General features: G+C 34.6%; 1 pseudogene; it reads left to right on the forward strand.

Annotated features, from left to right (window-relative positions):
* LOC148946932 (uncharacterized) overlaps window positions 1-5855 on the forward strand; it is a 12256-nt pseudogene extending 6401 nt beyond the window's left edge.
* Window positions 5856-10417: the final 4562 nt, after the last annotated feature.

Below are 10417 nucleotides of genomic sequence, written 5' to 3' on the forward strand. Positions count from 1 at the left end.
TTTTACATTGGCAGGGCACGTCAACAGCTGGGGGAACGACTGCATGAACACAAGATTTCAATAGACAAATCTCAGAGATTTCAAAATAAAAGTAAAATGACAATTTTGATCCTGATTTGGTCCTCCACATCTTTGAAAATAAAGATCATTTAGTTCTTTTTGATGAGGCAACGTTTATATCTATAGTAAATGGCTTACCAAAATCTTTTAGGGAGGTAATTAAAGCTTAAAAAAAAATATACATAAAGACCTTGCCTTAAATAGAGTTACTGGAGATATTCCTAAAAACCCTATTTACAAGAAACTAACATTAAAAGATTCAAATAACATTTTTCCTCCATTTAAATTAAGATCATCTGACTGCACTTTTAATGAAAATCGAGTCAGTATGCAAGCTAAGTCAATCGCTAAGAAGAGAATTCTTGCCCAATCTAGTTGGTAAATGATCTTTTTGTCATACGTAAAAAGACAAAAACAAACAACATGAAGAACAAAAAGAAAAAAACCCAAATAGAACAATTAAAAAAAATAAACCTAACAACGTGGAAAAGAATAAAACAACAACAGACGAAATCCAAATTAAAAGAATTAAAAACATTAACAGCAAAACTAAAACTCAAAATACGAAATTGCTGTTCCATTTTCGGATAAATCAATATTTAAGAGACAAAAATTGTTTGCACCCTTATCCCTTTCCCTAAACATAACACATGAAGTTTCCTTGCCCTGCTAAAAAAGTCCCTGAAAGTTTAGATCAATTCGTCCAGTGTATATCGAAATATTGCACATATGCTATTTTGATGGCCTAGGTAAACATACTGTCTTTTGACCTGCCTCATTACTTTACCGTGCATAGATTCGAAGTTCCACTGGGGTTAATAGTGCCAAAACCTTCAGTCGCATCGCAGGCACAAAGTTGCCTTTCACTCTAAACACAAAATATGGCGTCCCCCACCCTCCTTCCCATTACTCAGAAAATTTTTGAATAAACCCCCACAAGCTGTTCTAGAGATATTGTAGATACGCCGTATTGATGACCTGGATACATGGTTTCTATCGGTTACCTCTGCCCCACCCCAAGCGAATATTCGAATCCTACTTGGCCCTGAAGGATGCCTTAGAAGTATTGCTTGATCCCCAAAGTTGCTCCTGAGATAACACAGGTTTGCTATTTTGATAACTTGGGTACACATAAGTTCTTTCTACCAACATTGTCTTTTTACCAAGAATGATTTTGAGTCCTACAGGGTGTCATAGTGCCAACTATTTTAAACATATTTGAGACCAAGATCTTTAGACTCATCACCTTCCCCAAAGTCAAGCTCTAAGGTCACCCCTCCCCCACTCAGTGGTCACTCTAAGTTTCAACTTATCCCCAAAGCCGTTACCCCGAAATGAAGACATAGATTTGAAGTTTCCCTACCCTTCTCTCCTTCCTCCTCCACAACTCTACCTGAAAGCTTCAACTCCATTCCTCAAGCCGTTCTCAAGATATTGCAAATACGGTATCTTGACAACTTGGATAAACGTAGTGTCGTACACTTTAGCTCTACCCTCCCCTAACTCATAGTTCAACATGCACTTGCCCCCCTACCCACTTAACACTTTCTGAAAGTTTCAATTCGATACCCCAATCCATTCCCAAGATATTGCAGGTATCCCAGTTGGGCAATTCGGCAACGCACAATTGCCGAATAAGACTTTTATTTAGCCTTTCTCTCTCTCTCCTCAAGTCATAATTCCACGTTCATTCCCCTTCCCCTACTTAACATTCTCTGACAGTTTTAGCTTTATACCCCAGTCAATCCCCAAGGTATTGCAGATACACCACTTTAATAACCTGGAAGCATATTGTGTCAATCGATTTAGCTCTAACCTCTCCAAAAGTCATAAGTCCATGTCCATTTGACCCCCTCCCATGCTCAACACTCCCTGAAAGTTCCAACTTGAAACTGCCAATTCATGAATATTGTAAACATAATCTTGACAAACAGGCAACCCACAGTGTCCTTTAATTTACCTTGTTACTTTATGCAGATTATAAGTCCCATAAGACCTAACAATAATAACAAAAACGCTTTGGCGGAGTAGAGAAAAAATAAATTAGCCCCTCCCCTGTTCCCCATATAAATTTTTGAAACACCTTTCCATATCCTTCCCTTTTCTTTCCTCAACAGTGCCAGAACGTTTGAAAACCATCACCTAAGCCATCCCAGAGATATCGTAGATATGTTATCTTGATGACCTGGACACACTAAGTGTATATTGATTTACCTCTCCCCCCTCACACAAGTCAAAATTTGAGGTCCACTTGAGCACTTTTCCAACGCTCCTTTGAAATTTAGACTCTACCCCCAAGCTATTCCTACACTATTAGGAACAACTTGAACTTGGGTGCACATACACCCTTTGGATTGCTCAGGTACGTGAATACCCTTGGGAAATTCAGGTAACCTTGGCCTAGAAAACAATTCCCAAGAGCTCCTAGCTGATTTGACGACTAAGAACAGGCATGCCCCTTTGTATACCAAAGCCTATCTATGAACAACGAGCAGTTTGCATAATTTAGACTCATTAGACTAGGGGTGATGTCTATCCAAGTGGAATACCTATTAGACCTTTTACATTCTTGACACGAAGGATTTCTCAAAAATTTGATCTCGTATCATGGGGATTACGGGGGGCTGTGTAACAGAAAAGAACAAGGGAGGATGGTTGGTTGCCTTCCCGTCACTTTTAGTCCTTGAAGAGCTTTACAAGTGCCAATTTCCAATCAAATGAGCCCACTCCCAGGATTCTACAATCACCTCCTCTACACTAAGCGGATGATGAAAATAAATTATCCTTTTCTAGCCCTATATCAGGCCCAGTTTAGGGGAAAGCCAACGTTTTCTTTCCTGCTGAATTGGGGTCCCCTTCGCCCGAAAGCTTAAAGATTTAAGTTTCAAGTCAATCAGGGAGAAAGTTTCTTGGCCCTTTTGGGAGGACCTCACCCCAAAACATTTTTTCAAGTTAGGTTCATTTTGGCCCAAGAACTTCTCGTTGTAAGCTCCATCTGACCAGAAAAAAAAGTTGTTTGGCCTGTTTCCAGGCAATCTTACCTTCATCCCCTCCCACATTAAAAAATACAATTCTTTTTACCCAGACACCAATCCCTGAAAGCTTCGAGTCACTGGATACCCAAGATTATATTTATAAAACCTATCTGTAAACAAATATAATCTGTAAAATTTACAACCCTTGCCCCAGGGACTGTGCGGGTCAGGTTATTCCTTGATACAAATTTCATGCACCTTTTGACTATTCTTGCTGAATAGACAATCTCAAAATTTAGATCAGATGTCACGGCGAGTTACAGAGGAGGGTAACTAAAAAAGAATGGAAGGGTAAGGCCGGATTTAAAGCTTTGACCCTTCTAAGCCCAAGCGGTTTTGCCGCTCCGTTTTTGCGAAATTTTCGGGGAGATCTCTGAAAAGTCGGGGATAGTGGAAGCACTGAACAGAACGCAACTGAAGAGCCAAAAGTAATGAAAGAGACTAAAGAGAGAAGTGATGCTGAGCTCTCAGCTGCCATTCTTGGGAGACATCTGACAGTTGTTGTTGTTGTTTGGGGTGTTCGACCAATAGGTCATATGCGATTCTATCACTCAATTATGCTGTGCCTTATGTAATCACTAGCTTTCTTGGGTGTCACTTTGGTCAATATTCACTGAACTTGATAATGTATCACTTATCTTGCTATTAGGTGGGGGGTGTTCACCTGAAGCAATTGCCTGCCTTGTAAAATAGAAATCAAAATAATACAGTTTTACCTCGTCAAACAGCAGTTATAACACATATACGACACAATTATAATAAATAATACAAAACTAACTTATAACCTGTCACCTAAATCCAAGTACAAAAATATAAACAAATAAAATGCAAATAAGATAACTCTACTCTAAATTATGTAGGAATTGAGAAAAATATATATGGAATGAACCAAACCAGTAGTCTTAACAAATTTGACTAATAAGTTTGTACTTAGTCTTCTAGTGCAATGTCAAGGAATAATAGTGAAAAGAGAACTAGTCATTTGTCTGACAAGGGGATAACCTAGGTCTCTGAAGCCTAGTTATAGCACCTTCTCGTTGAGGTATAGACTTCTTCCCTTTAAGTTTCCTTTATGCTTTGCCAGGGTTACTGGTAACTGTTGACATTGTGGAAAGGCTTGAACATTTTCTGTTTAGGTTTTCAATTGAGTTATTCAGGCTTACGGACTGCATCTTTCTTTGAAAAAACCTCAAAAAGATAACTATTAACAACTAGATGCGATAAATGATAAACTAAAAGCAACTATATTACGAACAATTTCTAAATTTAAAAGTGAAAATAACGACAAACATTGTTTAATAGCATCTGAGCAAGAAGACGAAATAAAAAACTTTTTAAATCGGTTAGTTTTTGTTATTAATCAACCTAAAGCAGATTTTTTAGAGTTGAAACTTAGTGGTTCAAATCAGCAAGAAATATTGAAAGGTACTCCTTTCAATGAAATACTTGTTAATTTCTTTAAACAGAATCAACAAAATCTAGAAAAAAGGCCTATTTAAAAAGGAGGGTCGTCCTTCTGGCTGGATTGATGGGGAAAGTGTTGTAAATTACTTCAAAGAATTGGAGCACAAAATTCAAACGTCCGTAATAGTAGCTAGCATGACTATAATGTATAACAAACAAATCCTTGGTTATGGTTCATTTGAAAACTTAAATCTATTAACTGAACTTGATCAATTTCTAGATGATGATAATGGACGTATATTGCTTGTACAAACATCAGAAACCCTATTTGGTAGTATAAAACTTTTGCAGTACCTTAACACCAGGAACGACTATAGTTTAGAGAAAGGTAGTAGAATTTCTGTAGCCCTAGAAGAAGTTTTACGAAGTGAGCAACATAAAGAAGCTGTAGTACACGCATTCAAGAATTTCGCCACCAACTTATTGACATTAGAATGTCACGATAAGGCTTACAGTCAAGAAAGCCTATGATGTCTATATAATTCATTATTGTCCAGCATAACTCAACTAGGTTCTAAGAAAAAGATCATTTTAGTTAATCAGAGAGGAAAAACTAATGCTTTAGCTGAACATTTTCAAAGTACAAATACACTAAAACATTATGATGTAAATGATGAAATTAATCTGCAGGATTTTAAAGCATGTGAAGAACCTTTGGAGAAAAGGTAATACTTCTCCAAGGCAAAGGAGAAAAAACAAGTTTTAATCAATTGTTACATCCATTTCCTCGGGATATTATAGATGTACATGTATTTGCTGATCTTGTTCAAGGTTAAGAGATAAATATAGGTTCTCAACTAAAGGATTTAGGTTAATCTAAGGATTATTATATAGATCGTAAATTCCATCAAATAGAGATAAATACAGATATAGAAAATGATAGATCAATTCAGGATAAGTTGGTTTATACAAAGGAAAGTTTTGATCTGTTATCTGACAGAAAACCTAATTCTAACATCCGTTGGCTAAACATTGAGCATAGAAAATTAATTTGGCGAAAGTCACAAGGCTCTGTATCTCTATTACGTAAATATGTCAAGTCTGGAGCAAGTTGTATTGATACATTATTCAGAGTCAAAATTTTTAGATCGTAGTAAAGGAAATAAAGTAATAATCATTTCTGATACAGCAGGGATGGGGAAGACGACGGTTCTGACAAGCCTATCTGAGAAAATAAAAGATAAAAATCCTCGTAGATGGATAATACGAATTGATTTGATCAAGCATACTGATCAGTTAAACATACTATCAGTTAAAAACAGGAAAAAGCCTATGACTTTTTCTTATTTGGAATAGCAAGAGACGATGCTTGTACTATCTTAACTTTTAGTAACTATGTGCCGTGGTTTGTTCTTTACTAGGTTTCAGCTATATCCGATGAATCTTACATAGTCCCTATTTATAATGAACTCGACCCTTTATACTTATATTTTTAATTTTACAACTTTAATTAATGACGTCATAGTGCAAGTGGCTAGAACAATTGGCCAATAACCGAAGGGTTGGCGGTTCAAGGCCACGTAGGGTCTATTTCCTTCAGTTTGTAATTCAGCTATCAGTAAAACCATGACACCAATAATACTTACATAATTCAAATTTACAGTATCAATCCTTTATGTATTTAATGTAAATTTTCAAAACCTAATTTGCTAATGTTATAAATATGATACTGGGTAATCATTTTTGGCGCTATACGTAATATTCAAATAGTTATGCGAGGTTAAACAGCAACTTGTTTAGCTCAACTTTCATATCTTTCCTTCTCCTTAAGTTTCTTTTTCTTACTTGTGAAACCATTACAGTAAATAATTTTCTTATGGAAATAAATATTATCAAACAATTCGTGTTTAGTTCATGTATCAGGTAAAAAAAACCTAACAAAAAATAAAACAAGTTTTAAAATTTTCAGGTATTTTTCTAGTTTAAATTAAAAGATTAAAATTATTGCTCAGATACCATATATATTTTTGCAGTCTATAACTTTAGCAATTCTGAACTGAAAACTAGAATAAAATAAAAATTGATTTTTTTCAATTTTTAAGTCACGTCACTCATTACGTCAAATATGGTTATTAGTAAACAATCGGTGTTAGATATTACGTTATATATGGTTATTAGTAGACAATCGGTAGAATATTCATTATTTATTATATTCTATTTATAACTACTTGACTAACACCATTTATGAAGAACTATATTGAGCATTTATTTATAAAACCAAATGTAACCTCGTATGACGTCATATACACCACAAACCTCTTTTTCTTTTCCCTTTTGCAAAAGTTATTATGAGATAGACTTCGGTCCTTACTGTATTTTTTCAAAACGTGTTTTTCAGCTTTTCATTACTATGACGTCATATACACCACAGACCTCTTTTTCTTTTCTCTGTTGCAACAGTTATTATGAGATAGACTTCGGTCCTTACTGTAATTTTTTCAAAACGTGTTTTTCAACTTTTCATTACTATGGGCTGTGATTCGCCTTTTACTAAACTTCTTTTCAACAGTAAATTAATTAGTATGGGCTATTGTTCGTTCTTCACAACCTTCACTATAAAATTTTTCAATTACTAAGGGCAAGAGATCGTTCTTTAGTATATTTAATATATTTTTCAGTTTACATAATAACTTTAGTGACCATGAACTGAGAACAAACCACATTTTTGTGCTTTCTCCTTTTTTCAAAAATAGGTCAAATTTTCTCAGACTCGTAACTTTTGATGGCCAAGACTAAACTTCTTGAAACTTACATATTTAAACTCATCATAAAAATCCAATTCTTTTGACATATCTATTGGAATCAAAATTCTGTTTTTTAGAGTTTCGGTTACTATTGAGACGAGTCGCTCTTACTATACAGTTCGTTACCAAAAACTGTTTGATTGCTTCAATAATCAAATATCTTTGAAAAGACTTCAATATGAAAAGACATCAAAAATACAGTTTTTTTGTCAAAATTGATTCTATTGTAAAAACTCAAGCCAGGGATCTATTTTTAAAAATTCAAGCCAAGGGACGGTAAGTTTGCTATATAGAGGTTTTGGACAAGGCGGTTCCAATAGTGTACTTTTAAATTTAATCTGAATCTATTTTCAGGAGTTATGAGTTACTTTAGTTTTTACTATGGGGCGTGGTCGTCTCTTACTAGGTTGCTAGCTACCACTGTAAACCAGATTTATCATATTGACCCTTCATATGACATCCTTAGAGGCAACTTTCAAACGCTATATGTTTCAAGTTATCTTGTCAATAAAATACAGCTAAAGCTACAGCCATGATACTATAACCACTCCATATACCCAAACACACCTTTCAGTTAGTATAGGTTAGGGTTCGTTCTTTATTGTAGAATATCTGAACTACAAAAGAAACTAGGTATGTGGAAGGAACGGTTACCATATGGAACGGTCACCAATTCTTTATATTATTTTTGTGTATTAACAAAATTATGTCTATAAACTTCATCATTATAATAACGCTGTTTGTCACTATCAATTTTTTCATGTCTATAATCGTCATCATTGTGATAACACTCCTTGCTTTTTTGTTTTGCTCTCTCAATTTTTGCTTCTCGATACGCCTGGTCGGTTGAATACCTTTGCTTTTCTCTTTTCAAGATACTATCTCTGTTTTTTGTGTAGTACTGTTTTTTTTTTTATTACGTATAACTCACTTAGAAGGCATCTTATTACAAGATATAATAATTTTCTTATCTAATTATCATTTCTTAAGTCTCGTATCAAGTACCCATAACCTAACAAAAAATAAAACAAATTTTAAATTTTCAGGTATTTTGTTGGTTTAAATGAAAAGATTAAAATTATTGCTCAGATATTATAAATATTTTTGCAGTTTACATAATAACTTTAGCGATTCTAAACTGAAAAATAAGATATATAAAAAATTGAATATTTTGGTCTGGAAATACATATTAAATCCCACGTCGGGTAGTTAGAACCTAACCATAAATAAAAATAATTTTATAATTTTAAGGTATTTTTCTAGCTTGAATTTAGAGATTCAAACTACTGCTCGGATACCATGGATATTTTTGCAGTTTACACAAGCTGCAAAGAACGCATAAGGACAAAATTAAAAATTATATTCAGAAGTCCAAAAAGATGGCACCAATGCAGGCTAATCTTTGTAAATTGAGAAACATTTTACGAATGCTTTACCAGGATTACGAAATATATTCCAAATTACAGATTAAAATTCTCTCTGAAAGAGAGGATTTTGTTGAAAAGTCGGCTAGAAATGCTTTCGCAAAACTTCATAGTAAAATCCAAAAGAAATGTTGCATATTTAATGAAAAGCTTCCAAAGTATGGACTGGCAACTGTGGGACAGTTAACAGATGTAATGGAAAATATTAGACATTACTGTGGATAAATAGAGGCATAATTGTCCTTTACTTATGTTCAGCTTTATTCGAGGATCGAGCCTTTATGTACTAACTACATCCAACGACTATGACGTCATTGATCAATATTGTATATAAAAATTAAGTTTTCGTAAAAAATTGATTCTATTTTAAAAAACATTAAGTACATATGGCACTAGATCTAGAGATTTCCTTTAAAATGAGCCATTGAACAACTCTCTACGATGTTCCAGTGCCAAGCTATCTGTGGAAAAGAAAGAAGAAGAAAGACAAAAAGATGCCGTTTAGGCAGAAAGCGTTAGTAGCTGCCACTTGTCTTGATTTTTAAGCAAATATATTTCACTTGCTGTTCAAGCCAAATAACAGAAAGTTTCCTATACAGGGGTTTTAGGCAAGGCGGTGTTAATGGTGTACTTTTTGTTTTGATCTGACTTTTTTTTTAGGAGTTATAGGTTTTTATATTTCTTAACATTGGACGTAATCATCTCTTGCTAGGTTGCTAGCTACCGCTGCAACCAGTGCCAAGCTATCGGTGGAAAACAAAGAAGAAGAAAGAAAAAAAGATGCCGTTTAGGCAGAAAGTTGTAGTAGCTGCCACTTTTCTTGATTTTCAAGCCAATAAATTTCCCTTGCTGTTCAAGCCAAATGACAAACAGTTTCCTATACAGGGGTTTCAGACATGGCGGTTCGAATGGTGTACTTTTTGTTTTATCTTTTTGTTTTATGGTGTACTTTTTTTAGGAGTTATGGGTTTTATATTTCTTAACATTGGACGTGATCTACTAGGTTGCTAGCTACCGCTCCAACTCAGATTTTCGAAAAAAAAACTGATTCTATTTTAAAGATAATTTGTTTTAATTACAAAAAATTTTTAACCCCATTAATTTCCTTTAAAATGAGCCATTGAACAACTCTCTACGATGTTCCAGTGCCAAGCTATCTGTGGAATTACTAACCTATACTATAATTTCTACGATGTTCCAGTGCAAAGCTATCTCTGGATAACAAGAAAGAAAAAAATATCCCGTTTAGGCAGAATGTTGCAGTATCTGCCACTTTTCTTGATTTTCAAGCCAATATATTTCCCTTGCTGTTCAAGCCAAATGACAGAAAGTTTCCTATACAGGGGTTTCGGACAAGGCGGTTCTAATGGTTACCGCTGCAACCCGGATATACATGATATAATGTTTAGTCAAATATTATTGTAAGCCTTCGGTAGATCTATTGGTAGAGCGTTGGACGGAAAATCCACAGGCCGCTGGTTCAAATCCAGCTCGAAAAATTTTTTCGCCACCTTGGCTTTCAACTATATTCTGTCCCATGTTTTAAATTATAAAAAACACAGAAAATCAGGCAACTAAGCAACTCCATTACATATTGTTGTTTGTTCTTTAGTAATTTTCAGATCGATCCTTTATGTAAAGCCTAAACAAAACTTCTATTAATAACTACTACACGAGATCTTCTTGACTG

Source organism: Artemia sp. Qi Xiang Cuo, chromosome 11 (assembly GCF_049724085.1).
Source record: "Artemia sp. Qi Xiang Cuo chromosome 11, ASM4972408v1, whole genome shotgun sequence".
NCBI classification, from domain to species: Eukaryota; Metazoa; Arthropoda; class Branchiopoda; order Anostraca; family Artemiidae; genus Artemia; species Artemia sp. Qi Xiang Cuo.